Below are 14199 nucleotides of genomic sequence, written 5' to 3'. Positions count from 1 at the left end.
TTTTATTATAAAACTGTATACTTTATTAAACTAACAAATGTATTTTAAATTACATTTCTTGATAGCTATAAATATACCGGGTGGAACCTCCGGTAACTCGATTTCCGTGCACCCAGCCCAATATTCAAGAAAAACTTTTTCTTTTGTAAATATGTGAAAAATTATCAGGAACGGGAATATCGAAAAAGCTTTGCACATTTTTTAATCCCGGCGATGTTATTAAAAAAACAAGTTGCGCACTTGAATCACTGCGAAATTTTAACACCTACTATGAAATTTTTTTTTGTGGAAATCTGAAGTGCAGTTTTTGTCTTTGTTAAAACATAATGCAGTCTCGCATTTTTTACACACAACATAAGTTTACCTAGTTCCTTGGCATAGCAACCTGGTAGTTTTCAGCGAAACCTTGTGTTATTCCATATGGGATAATGGGTTTCCTTGTCCACACTTGACCAGAGGAGCAAGTATAAGGTTTATAGTGTAAGTTATTTAACATTATATTATATTTATACTTTATTAAACTAACAAATATATTTTAAATTATATTTGTTGATAGCTATAAATATACAGGGTGGAAGCTCCGGCAACTCGATTTCCGTGCACCCAGCCCAATATCCGAGAAGCCCATACTCTGATTGGACTGGTAAATGCATTTTATTGGTTATACAGTGTAAAATAATCGAGGTTACTCACAGATATTCAATTAATTATACTAAAGTCGTCCTCTACAACCGAGATGTCGGATTCGCTTTCGCTACTCTTCCCTGTGTATTATCAATTGGTCTACGTCATGTTGCAGGTTGTCCGCAGTCCACATTTCAGTTTCCGTTTTCTCAACAACATGAGTGACATAATTGCGCCAATTTTGCTCTGTGACGGGTGCGAAACCGTCGTCGATCAACTGGCGTACCTCGTCGTTTTTAAAAGTGGTATTATGGGTACCTACATATCGCTTAACTGGGTTCCACACCATTTCTATAGGATTCAATTCGCAGTGATATGGAGGAAGCCTTAAAATATAAACATTATGTTGTGAAGCATACTCATCAAGATGATACTTATCGTATTGATCTTTAAAAGCACGTGCTGCTTCTAATAGCTCGGATTTCAAATAACACTCCTCGAAAAAAATGTCTTTTTCCACTAGCCATTCCTTGATTGCAGCTTTATTCCAGGAATTGTTAGGGAATCTCTCTTTACGGGAGTGGTACGATGCATTGTCCATTACAATGACATTCCTGCGACCATTATTTGGTAAATTTGATAGTAATGTCTCCTTAAACCACGACTCACAATATGTGGCATCCATTTCATCGTGATAGTCGCCATCATCGGAGAAAACCGACAACCCTGCGCGTTTATTCTCCATAAGAAAAGCATTGCCGTATCTTACCCGTACTGCACTCTCAGTGTGACATTTTCTATAGTAAGAAACCTATCATGCTAGTAGGTGGATATATAAAAATTAATAAAACGCGAACATCGAAGAAAAACACTTCTATTGTAAGTAGTATATATAATTAAAATTAATTATGAAAATCCAAATGAATTAAAAACTCAGAACGTTTTCGGACTAGTCAGTCCATCTTCAGTGAACTTTTGTAGTACTTGCGTAAATAACCATAAAACCAAACAGTGGTTAGGTTTACTCAATTGAGTTGGCATTTTTTTTATGGAGGATATCAAAATATATCAAGCTCTTCACCGTAGTAACACATCCAGTGTAGCAGCAGTAGTAATGGTAAAAAATAATCTAATTGACTTTGAAAGCGAAAGTATAGGGATTAAAGTCATCTTGACTTGACTAGAGTGTAACAGTCAAAACAAAAAAATATGACAATATAACAATAGCAGCTGCTTATTATCCACCGAAACATAATGTAAAAAAGAAAAATTATGTCGAGTTGCTTAACACGCTTGGAGAAAAGGTTGTTATTGGTGCAGGTTTTACAGCTAAAAGCACTGTATGAAGTTTAAGGTGAACCAATATAAAGGGTAGATAATTACTTACAGCAAAAGAAAATATAAAAGGAAAATGGCACTTATCTGGAAAACCCACTTTGGTCCACCGACAAAAATAACACAGCCCACTTTATTGACTTTTCATTTCAAGAAAAGTCGCAAAACATTTTATAAAAATAAAAAAAGCTTGTTAGTTCTGGTGACTCCCTAATACTACTGTAACAATCAGTAAGCATATTAAACTAAGAGAAAAAAACCTAACTAATAACAGAACGGACTGGACTGGGCTACCTTCAGACAAGAATTAAGTGACAGAATTGACCTAAATGTACCAATTAAAACTAATGAACAACCTAATCAAAACGTGCCGAAACTAACCATAAAGATATCACAAGCCGCATGGAATAATACCAAACAAATTATAAGAAAAACCAAAGGTCAAAATTATCCCAAAAAAACTCCAGGACTGGAACAAAAGAAAAGAAAATTCAGGAAAACTTGGAAAAAAAAACAAATGTGCCGAAAATAAAAATGTATTAAAAAACCAAACTACAGAATTAAAAAAAAAAAACAGAACCACAGAAAATAAAAATGTGATACTAATTTAAGTACTGAACACGATGTAAATAATACTGATCAGGGAGTAATGGAGCTTACTTCCCCTAAAGTAATTAAAACAATAACAATCCCAAAAAGGCCTCAGAATTTGATTTAATAACAAAAGAAATACTACAACAATTACCTAGGAAGGCCATTGTAAAACTCACAAACCTTATAAATGTAGTAGAATCTTACAGATTAATATCGTTGCCAATTATCTCCAAATTATTTGAGAAACTATTGCTTATAAGAATACAACCTATACTCGACCACAAAGAAATTTTTCCTTCCCATCAATTAACTTATCGCATCATCATAAGACCAAATATATTGAATAGCAAATATTATATAGAGATTTCTAGAAGAGAGTAAAATAAGCTTAGCCATTTTTCTAAACATAGAAAAAGCATTCGATAAAATGTGTCATAAAGGCTTGTTACTAAAAAAGTATTTTCATTCACTATGTACAGCTATTAGAGTCATATTTGGAAGACAGAAGTTTGCAGAAATTATACAGGGTCCATCCATCCATCCAATGGCGCTACAGCCCAAATCGGGCCTTGGCCTCCTTCAACAGGCTTCTCCAACCATCTCTATTTACCGCTGTTCTTTTCCATGAACGCGTTCCCAGGCAGTTCCTGGCATCCTCATCGACTTCATCTTCCCATCTCTTTTTAGGTCTTCCAACAGGTCTTTTTCCCTGCATTCTTGCATTTAATAATTTTCTGGGGATTCTATTCTCATGCATGCGGACCACGTGCCCTGCCCATCGTAATCTCTGCAGTTTAGTATGTAGTGCTAGAGTTGGTTCGCTATATTGCTCGTATATTTCTCTATTGTACTAATTCGCCAGTTGTTGTTTTCACTTATTGGGCCCAGGATCCTACGTAATATTTTTCTTTCAAACACATCTAATGCATTGGCAGATTTCTGTGTCACCACCCATGTTTCGCAACCATAACTTACTATGGGCCTGATTATTGTTTTATAGACCCGGAGTTTTGTTTTCCGGTGTACGTCTCGCGATTTGAATATGTGGCCCATCGCGAAATAGGCTTTATTTGCCAGCACAAGCCTTCTATTTATTTCCGGTTCTTCTTCATTGCTTGCGACCAGATCCATTCCTAGGTATGTGAATCTATTTACATGTTCTATATCGTCAATAAAGTGTTGTTGCACCGGTCTATTTGATCTGGTTTGTATGAGTAGTTTTGTTTTATTTGTATTTATTGCTAGCCCTACTGCTTCTGCACTCTGTTTCAACTCAACGTAGGTTTCTTCCGCTGCATTCATTGTTCTGCTCATTATGTTTATGTCATCTGCGTATGCTGCTAATTGGGTAGACTTGTTTGTCATCATCATCATCATATAACGGGGGTCCTACGGCGATTGCCGCTTCCCGCATTTCAGCCTCCATCTTTTCCTATCTCTCCAATCTCCCTCTTCTAAGCCTCTAGATTGCATTGTTTTTGTAATTTCTCTTCTCCAGGAATTTGGTGGTCTTCCCCTTTTCCTTCTTTCTGGCGGAACATACATTAAGGCTTTCTTTGGCCACCGCTCCTCCTCCATTCTCATCACGTGACCATACCATTGTAATTGCCTTCCTTGTATTCTATCTGAAAGAGTATCTCTAATTCCTGCACGGTTTCGTATTTCCTCATTCCTGATTCTTTCCATTCTCGATACTCGACATGACCTTCTAAGATAATCCATTTCCACAACGTCTACTTTATCTCGTTCATTCTTTGTCATCGTCCAACATTCGGCACCATATGTGGTAATTGGTTCTACAATTGCTCTGTATACGCGAAGTTTGGTATGCATCTTTATTTTATTAGACCACAGTAATGAATTCAGTATTCGGATGCATTTTTTCCCTTGAGTTATTCGGTTTTGTACATCTATCTTAACTCTGCCATCTGCTGATATGATGCTTCCTAGATATTTATACTGGTTGCAGCCTTTTATGACTGCGTTTTCAAGCCTCAGATCTGTGGTATTTCCTCCAATTTTTAAATATTCTGTTTTGCTTATGTTTACAGTAAGCCCCCATTTGGCATATTCCTCAAATAATTTTCGATTCATATAATTTATATCTTCCTCATCGGTTGCAACCACCACCTGATCATCTGCAAACAACAATGTATACAGAGTTTCTTGTCCCACTTCGATGCCCATAAATCTACATTTATTTCTCCAATTCCTCAATGCTTCTTGGACGTATATTTTAAAGAGTGTCGGTGATAAACAGCATCCTTGCTTTAGGCCTTTAGTGACTTTAAATTCATTTGAGGTTCTGGTTCCAATTTTTACACAACTAACTGCATTTTCGTACAATTTATATATCGCTCGGATATACGTCGAATCCAATCCGGACCTTTTGAGGACCTCAAACATTTTCTTTAACGGGACACTATCATATGCTTTCTCAAGGTCTATAAATACCAAATGGGTCTCTCTACTTCTTTCGACACGCTTTTCAATTATTTGTCGTAGGATAAATATATTATCAAGGCAGGATCTCCCGGTACGAAAGCCGCTTTGTTCTTCAATATCTTGTATCTGTCTTTCAACCCTCTTCTTTAATATTCTGCCGTACAACCGGCCCACAGAGCTCGTCACACTAATACCTCTATAATTGGAACAGTCTCTTTTATTCCCTCTCTTATATATGGAGCTTATATAAGATTTATTCCAATCTCTAGGAATTTCCTGGTCTCCACACATACATTTATTGAAAAGGTCTACTATTAATTCTAAAAGTGCAGTCGGCCCATATTTAACCAGCTCTATGGGAATGTCTCCAGGCCCTGCGGCTTTTCCGTTTTTAACCTCTTTTAAGGTTTCCGTCAATTCAGATAATGTTATTATAGGGATTTCCTGTCTTTCGTCTCTGTTGTCTATTAATTCCCTTATCTTTTCCCATCTGTACTCTACTCTATCCTCTTTCAGCAGTTTCGTATAATATTCTTCCCATTCATTTAACTTTATGAGAGAAATGTTGTCTTCATTTTTCTCATTTTTCCTAAACTGTTTTAATGTTTTCCAAGCTTGCGCCACTTTTGTTCCACCCATAAATCTGTCCAGTTCATCACACTTAGCCTCCCAGTTTATATTTTTCGCCTTATCCACGTCTTTTTTAACTTCTCTATTCCATTTAGCGTATATTTCTCTGTCTTGAGGATCTTTGGATTGAAGCCATATGTGATATGCTTGTTTTTTCTTGAGAACTTTCTCTTCTAGTTCCGTTGACAACCATTCAGGTTTTCCTTTTTTCCGATTTTCAACTTTTCCCAGTGCTTCATTTGCCGCTTCATGAATATATTTTTTAATTACCTCATACAGACTTTCAGGGTCTAAGTCCTTTGTTTCTATATTTTTTATTTTCTGAGCTATTCTAATTTTATATAAGAACTTTGTCGAATCTTGTTTAAAGCTTTCCAGGTTATATTTTATGTTTTCTATGGTTGTTCCTATGTCTGTTACTTCATCATTTTTGTGACTTGATTGTTCTCTCTTAAATGTCACCATTACTTTTGCAATAATCATATGGTGGTCACTTCCACATTCTGGCCCTCTAAACACCTTCACGTCCTTCGTTTTTAGTTTAGAATCTTTACGATGAATGAAATAGTCAATTATTGATTTTAAATTCCTGGTAGGCTGCGTCCATGTAAATTTATGTATATTCTTATGGGGGAAGAAACCATTTAATATTTTCAAAGAATGTGCCTCGCAAAAATCTATTAATCTTTGGCCATTGTCGTTCAGAATGTCTTCTCCATATCTCCCTATTATTTCAGTGTTGGAGCTCTTTCCGGTTCTTGCATTAAGATCACCTAAGATCCAAATTTCTTTCTTCTTATTAATTGTGGCTAGAACAGTTGTTAACTTGTTAAAGTACTCTTCCTTGCTGTCAACCCTTGAGTCATCCGTCGGTGCATATGTTCCAATTACCACTATTTCATGGCCATTTTTCTTAATTTCCATGAGGATAATTCTTTCATCTATTTCTTGCCATGATTTAATACATTTTTTCAGTTTCTGATGTATTGCTATAGACACTCCCCTTTTAGCTCGTTCGCTCTTTTCTACGCCACTATAGAAATGCAGGTATTCGTTTATCTTTTCATTTCCTCTTCCTTTTTTCTTTACTTCAGTTAATACACAGATGTCTAGTTTCATTTTACTCAGTTCACGGAAGACCTCCTCTTGTTTTGTCCTTATTCCTTGTATGTTCCAAGCACCCAAATTCATAATCCATTTTCTTTGCGAATTTCGTTTATAGTTTAATCCGTCCGAATTCCAAGGCTTTTTGCTGAAATTTTTAACTTTGATCATTTTTTCCGAGTATCGAGGAGTTGGCCCGATGCCTCAACCCCCAACATGGAGGACCAGGGTTTTAAATCAGAGTATCCTTCTCTTAGATAAGTTGCCTTCTCTACGGCTTAGGAGTCCTATCTACCCCACCTGTTGGTCCGCGGGTGGTATTTTATTTCCCACCTACCCGCCGGCCTAGCTGCAAACAGGCCGGTGAGGGCATTCCCCTATCCGCCACCTGGGGACGCGCTCTCTAGGGTTACAGGTTCCCCCGAGAGAGACTTGTTTGTAAGTATGTTATTTCCGCTCACCGTCAACCGTCAAATTACATATTCCAGAACAAGATTAAAGAGCGTTGGAGCTAGTCCGTCGCCTTGTTTCAGTCCTTGCGTTATCGTAAACGCATCAGTGATCTGTCCCTGAATACATACCTGTGCTTCTGTTTCTGTCATTGTCATTTGCACTAGTCGTATTAATTTTGATGGTATGCCAAATTCTTTCAGTATATTAGGTAGAATTGTTCTATCTATTGAATCATAGGCTTGTTTAAAATCTACAAAGAGATTGTAAACGTCCATGTCATATTCCCATGCTTTGGCTAGTATTTGTTTAACTGTAAATAGTTGGTCAATGGTAGATCTATTTTGCCTAAACCCTGCTTGATATTCCCCGATGGTTTTTTCCGTGAGAGGTTGTAGTCTTCGATTAATGATGTTTGTGAGTATTTTGTATCCCGAACAAAGTAAAGAGATGCCTCTATAATTCTGACACAACAATTATACAGGGTAGTGTTGTATTTATTACATACCTGAGGTATCCCTGTTACGAAAAATATTAAATTGACATATTTTCAGATGACACTACAATACTAATAGTCAGTGAAACATTCAAAGAACAATTAAACACCTCTAAAATACAGTGAACAAAATAAGCACCTGGAATAATAAACGGTGCATAAACATTAAAGAAGGTAAGGTTGTCCATATCCATTTCACTTACAAAATCAATAATCACCCAGTTGGGCTAAACAATAAAATCTATATGTTGAAGAAACAGTTAAATAGCTAGCGCTGCATTTGGATAGCAAATGAAAGTGGCAGGAACATATCAGAAAGAAAACAGAAGAACAGAAACTGAAATACACTCACAACTTACAATTAAAAATAAGGTATCAATTTACAAACAAATTCTTAATCCAGTATGGTGCTATGGTTTATAGATATGAGGCTGTACTAGTGAGAGTAACTATGGTTGCCTACAAAGAATCCAACACCGAATACTAAAGTACATAGTCAACGTTCCTTGGTATATGCGCAACAAAGACCTACATCGGGAACTCCGTATAATAACAATTAAGTAAAGAAGATTGCCAAGGGTCACGATACCCATAACCATACAAAGTGTTAGAACTACTACAAGATCTAGTCTGCAGGACTAGAACTGTGTGGACTGTGTGGAACAATTATTATTATATTCTAAGATGAACCATTGGGAAAACCTAGGGGAGTAAAGTAGCAGATTAGATTAAATATAAAATGTAATATCTAATAAATAAATAAAAAAACTTAATCAAACAAATTAGATAAGAAATGAGTTATAAAGAAAAATCGTAACTAAGATAGGTCATGGAATATGTCTTCTTTCTTTTGGAGGGTTTGTTACACAACACATTTAATTACTTTTTGTTACTTGTAACATATAATGGGGAACTATTTGTCACGACTTTAATACAACTCATAAACAGGTGCCACGTTATTTTATTTACTGCCGCTCTGAATAAACCTGTTGACGTCATTTTCGTCCATGTTTGTAGGTTCCGCAGCCACAATGGTTTTCTGCATTCTGCTGAACTTCGATCTTCAATTTTCCCCTGCAGAATAAGCTGCAGCATGTCATACTTCCTATTTCTCATGATGTGCCCGACGTATTTCAAATTTTGCATGTTTGATTGTTGGGAGGTATTCCACTTATCCACAGATACGCTGTAAAATGGTTTCAAAAGATACATGATATATCCAGGGTACTTTAAGCATGCGCCACTAGCATCACATCTCAAATGCATTTACGTGAATTGTCTGGAAAAGTCCTTGCTTCTGCGCTGTAAAGCAAAGTTAAAAGTACATAGCATTTTAGAATCAATATTCGGGCATGGTTTTTGAGGGGTAGATTGCAGAACACTTTAAGCATCTTGAATACACCTCTTGATTTTTCCATTTGACATTTTATTTCTCTTGAGTGGTCCCAGTTTTTATATAGAAAACATCCTTAGTATGTTCTGTGTTGCCGGTGTCGTTTTTACTGACAGTTAGTATTTATGTTTTTTCCAGTTTATCTTCATACCATATTTACAGCATGCGGTGACTGTATGGTTTATAATTCTTTGAAGTCTCTCTGCCCTATCCGCTATAAGGGATACCATATTATCTGCGTACCTCAGGTTGTTCACTACCTCTCCATTTATTACAATTATGTGTTCTGTATTGTATCGTGCTTTTTTAAATAGATGTTCTAAGTACACGCTAAATAGAAGAGGCTTTAGTACACTAAACTCTAAAGTACTCCTTTCTTTTTTGTTAACTTCTCCAATGTTTTATTCTGGACTCGTGCAATGGCCTTCTGTCGTAGGTACAGCTCTGATATTATCTCTATTCCCGACACTCTAGTATGATTGAGATGAGTTTGATATGCTTGATTTTATCGAAGACCCTTTCAAAGTCGATAAAGCACGCAAAGGCGTCTGTATCGACGTCATGTGATCAATAAATAAGGACTTGTTGTAGAACAAAGGCTCTCGGGTGCCGATTCCCCTTCCTAAGCCAAATTGTGTGTCTCTTATGTTTTCATCTATCTTTTTGTATATTCTTGTTTGTATAATTCTAAGGAAAGCTTTTATAGCTTAACTCATCAAACTGATTGTGGGGGAAAGGATGAGGCAGCTGTTTCGATTATTTAAAAGCAAATATTTGAAAATTCATACCCTCACCTTCCTACATTTGGTAGGTAAAAAATAAATACAACTCTCGAAGGACCAGCGACCAATAGGTCGCTAAATTGCGGATTATTAATAGTGTAGTAAATAGTAAAGTTGAAAATAGAATAATTAAAATAAGATTTTCGGTAGAAATATTTTTATTTTATTATTTACATAAATAAATAACCATATCGGAATTTCCAACAAATCACCCTTTTAAATAATAATAAAATGTTCTTAAAATACAAAACTGTTCATAATAATGGTTTTTAAAACTAAAAATTGCGATTTATAGAGCAAATATATATAAAATATTAGTAGCAAATAAAAGTTTAGTAGTATATCCGGTAACCCTGTAATTTGTCGGACCGGCATTTACGAAATATTAGCACAAAGACTGTCGATTTTCTTGCGTTTTAAAGAATAATTTCAGGTACTTACATATTAAATACACTAATACTGAATTTAAGTAAGTTAACTATTTAATAAAATAAAATTAACTTGAAATCTGCTTCTATTTGAGAAGCGTGAGATGAACTATTTACTTGCTTTTATTTGAGAAACTAAAAGGGAAGTTTGACTTGCGTGCTTCTATTTGGAAGACAAAAACGAAGTGCAGTTAAGGGTAGTTTGCTTTGAGTTGTTGAATGTAAAAAACTGACAGGCACAGGAGATGAGACAGCATGAAGAAGGCATGTTGAGCTGATCGTAGTTATTTAATTTAGTGACATGGGAAATTAAAATAATTTAATTATTATTGATTATTTATTAAACAAACTATTATAGAAAAAACAATTAATTTTCTACACTGATTGTTCTATGATGGGAACATTTATTTGCATTTGTTTTTTTTTAGAAGCAGAATGACAGCAGCTAATCATTTAGTATTTGTCCGCTTATTGTAGATTTTTTTAAAGAGGGCTATCAACAGTTTTATTTAATCACTGCCAAATAGTTTAAGAACTTATCCCTGTATCTGGTCTGGTCTGAAAGCTTTATCGTTCTTTAGTTTTTCGATAGTTGACTACACTCTTAGTCTGTATGATGGCGGATCAAATTAATTTTTTCTGGTTGTTCATTTTTATCATTGGAGTAATTTAGAAAGGCAATTTTCTCACTTTTTGGGTTAAATTCGTTAATTTTAGCACTTAGAACTTGCATTTTATACCATTTTTATAACTTTTTACAATGTCTAAATCAAGTAGCTGTTGCGTTCTCCTAAAATAAAATGATACGTCTTTTTGCTTGTTTCATTCTTTAATTGCTTTTTGCAAAACAAATCGCGGGTGTTGTAACTTTACCCCCGAAATACTTTCATCATTTCAGAGAATACAAAATTCATCGGAAAGTGGCGGTCACTATGTAGAGCTGATTATCAGGGTGTTTGACTGCTTGTTTTTCTATGTGTTGCTGTTTAAATAATATATAAAATGTTTTAATTTAGTCTATTTACATAGACTCTTTAAACATATACTTCACAAATATTTTCAAAAATTTTGCTAGTATTTTTCCTTAAGCTCATTAAAATACAAAAGATTCATGAGGTTTGGATAAAGATCTGATTTATACCTGAACACAGAAGGTCAATGTATTATATAGGGTATATTTTGGAACATATTTTGAGAAAAATATTTTTCTACAAAGCGTAGTGATAGTTAATTTTGTTTGATCATCACATCAATATTGGAGATTTTCTTGTAAACTCATAAGGAGTAGTTTATTATAAACAAGAGATTTTGTGTACCTTTAGTATTAAAAGTTTAGAGGTTTACTTTAAGATTACTCGGTTGCCAAGCAGATGTGATTTTATTTTCAATTTAAACGTGTGAAAAGGCAGGTACATAAAAATAAATTTAGGTAGTACAGAAAATCTAATCCGACGCGTTTAAATAAACAAAATTACGATGATTGAAAGAAAATCGGATGGTATAGCTTTACTTATTATTCTTTTTTAACAAGAAAGCAACCCAATGTTTAAAAAAATGATATATTTACCCCTTTTTTAATCATCATCATCATCATACAGCCTCAAGAGTCCACTGCTAAACATAGGCCTCTTCCTCATGTTTCCAACCCCTTCTATCTTGCGCCGCCAGTTTTTATTGAGTCTTCTTAAATCGTCAGTCCATCTTGTAGGTGGTCGACCGACGCTTCTCTTGTCTTCCCTTGGTATCCATTCCAATAACCTCTTTGTTTATCGCCCATCTGTCATTCTGGCTATGTGTCCTGCCCATCTCCATTTTAGTCTGGCTATCTTCTCGATGATGTCAGTCACTCCGGTTCTTCTCCTGATGTCTTCGTTGGTTATTCTGTCTCGCAGAGTTATTCCTAACATGGACCGCTCCATTCTTCTCTGCGTGACTCTCAGTTTGGTAGCTGCTGCTTTTGTTAAGGTAAGTGTTTCTGCTCCGTACGTCAAGACTGGGAGGACGCACTGATCAAATACCTTTCTCTTTAGGCATGTGGGCAGCTCACTTTTAAAAGTTTCTCTCAGTTTTCCAAATGCTGCCCACCCAAGGCCGATTCTTCTCTTCAGTTCATGAGTCTGGTTATCCCTGCCAATCATAATTTCATGTCCCAGGTATTTATATCTATCTACGAGTTCTATTTCTTTCCGACCAATACTGATGTTCTGGTTGGGTACCAAATTGGTCATGATTTTTGTTTTCGAGATATTTATATTTAAACCTACATTTTCTGTAGCCACAACGAGTTCCTGTACCATCTCTCTTGCCATACCTAGATCTTCAGCTATTATAAGTATATCATCGGCGAAAACTTGTTTAGATATTCTCCATCTATTTTTATTCCCTTTGTCATCCAATCCAAATTCTTAAAAGCATGTTCTAGCACCGTATTAAAAAGTTTAGGTGACATTGGGTCTCCTTGTCTAACCCCCCGTTCTATTTTTATGCGATTACTGTTACTATGTAATCTGACAGTTGTTGTTGCCTGCAGGTATATTTTGTATAATAATTTAGTATATCTACAATCTCGCCTGCATTCTTTAAGCGCCTGTAATATTTTTCTTAGCTCAACTGTGTCAAAGGCTTTGTGAAAATCGATAAATATTAGAACTAGAGGTTCTAATATTATAAAATCAAATCAAAATCCCTTTTTGAATAATATTATATAAAGGTGTCCCTGCTCAATTCATTAGACTCACTTAGCAAATTCAAGTTTTCTGTGTTTTATAATCAATTATAATTATAACTATGTTAGCTATAAGTAAGAAACATAACACAAATGATAGTAACCTTTTTGCATATTTATTGAACAAAAATAAAGTAAATTATTATAATATTGTACTATAACATTATTATTTTGTTAAGCCACCCTTGGCATTAATGCAGTCCACTGCATAAGTGCAGCCACTCTCATAGGCATGCTGTTTATGCATTTTTCTGCGATTTCTTTTAAATTTTCGGTATGATTCCAATGGAAAATGATTCTTTCTATCAACTGATTATTGTTGGTAATTATTTCCTTGGCTAATTCTCTTTTTAGGCACTCCCAGACATTTTCAATGGGGTTCATGTATGGTGAGTTGCCGGGCCATGGTAAGAACGGAATTTCTTGTTCTAACAAAAATTTTTTAATACTTTTAGCCGTATGGCAAGGTGCTCCATCCTGCATAAATATCTTATGGCTGTTACCAAACCATTCGTTCACTTGTGGAACCAATCTTGTCTGCAAAACCCTTTTATATTGGTCTTGTCGCATGGTTCCTTCTACGACATACAAACGTCCCATACCTTTGCCACTAATCACAGACCATATCATTACTGAGGTGGGATGTTTAATTGTATTAATTACACACCCCTTTTCATATTTTTCCCCTGGACGTCTTCGTACAGACTGGGCCTTGTCATCCATTATTTGAAACGTGGGTTCATCGCTGAAGTAAACCTGGAAATGTGAATAAAATTATAAAGAACGAAAATAAAATGATTTGTAATAATTTACCTTACGCCAATCATCAATAGACCAGTCTTTATGGATCATGGCCCAAGCTAAGCGTTTTTTGAGCATTTGTGGTGTTAGTTTTGGCTTCTTAACAGGCCTGCGACATTTAAAGCCCATGCTATACAAATTTCGGCATACAGTGGCCACCGATACTGAGCACCCTGCTTCTTCCAACTTATTTCTTAAATCTCTATGGGTGGCCCTTCTGTGTGTTACAGCTAAATTTTTTAAAATTCGTTGCGCCCTGGGGGTGACTTAAAGGTTTTTTGCCACATCGGCCCTTCCGAACTGACGTCACAGGTCGCATCTCTTTGAGATTTTGACTTAATCTTCTCACTGACGACTGGGGTACACCACATTTTCGTGCTATATCTCTCTGA

General features: G+C 35.6%; 1 protein-coding gene across 9 annotated transcripts in view; it reads left to right on the top strand.

The window, feature by feature from the left end:
• dnc (phosphodiesterase dunce) overlaps nt 1-14199 on the top strand; it is a 760818-nt gene that overhangs the window by 461617 nt on the left and 285002 nt on the right. The window lies entirely within an intron of this gene.

Source organism: Diabrotica undecimpunctata, chromosome 3, assembly GCF_040954645.1.
Source record: "Diabrotica undecimpunctata isolate CICGRU chromosome 3, icDiaUnde3, whole genome shotgun sequence".
Classification (NCBI taxonomy): Eukaryota; Metazoa; Arthropoda; class Insecta; order Coleoptera; family Chrysomelidae; genus Diabrotica; species Diabrotica undecimpunctata.
This window is presented reverse-complemented; position numbering and strand designations above follow the sequence as displayed.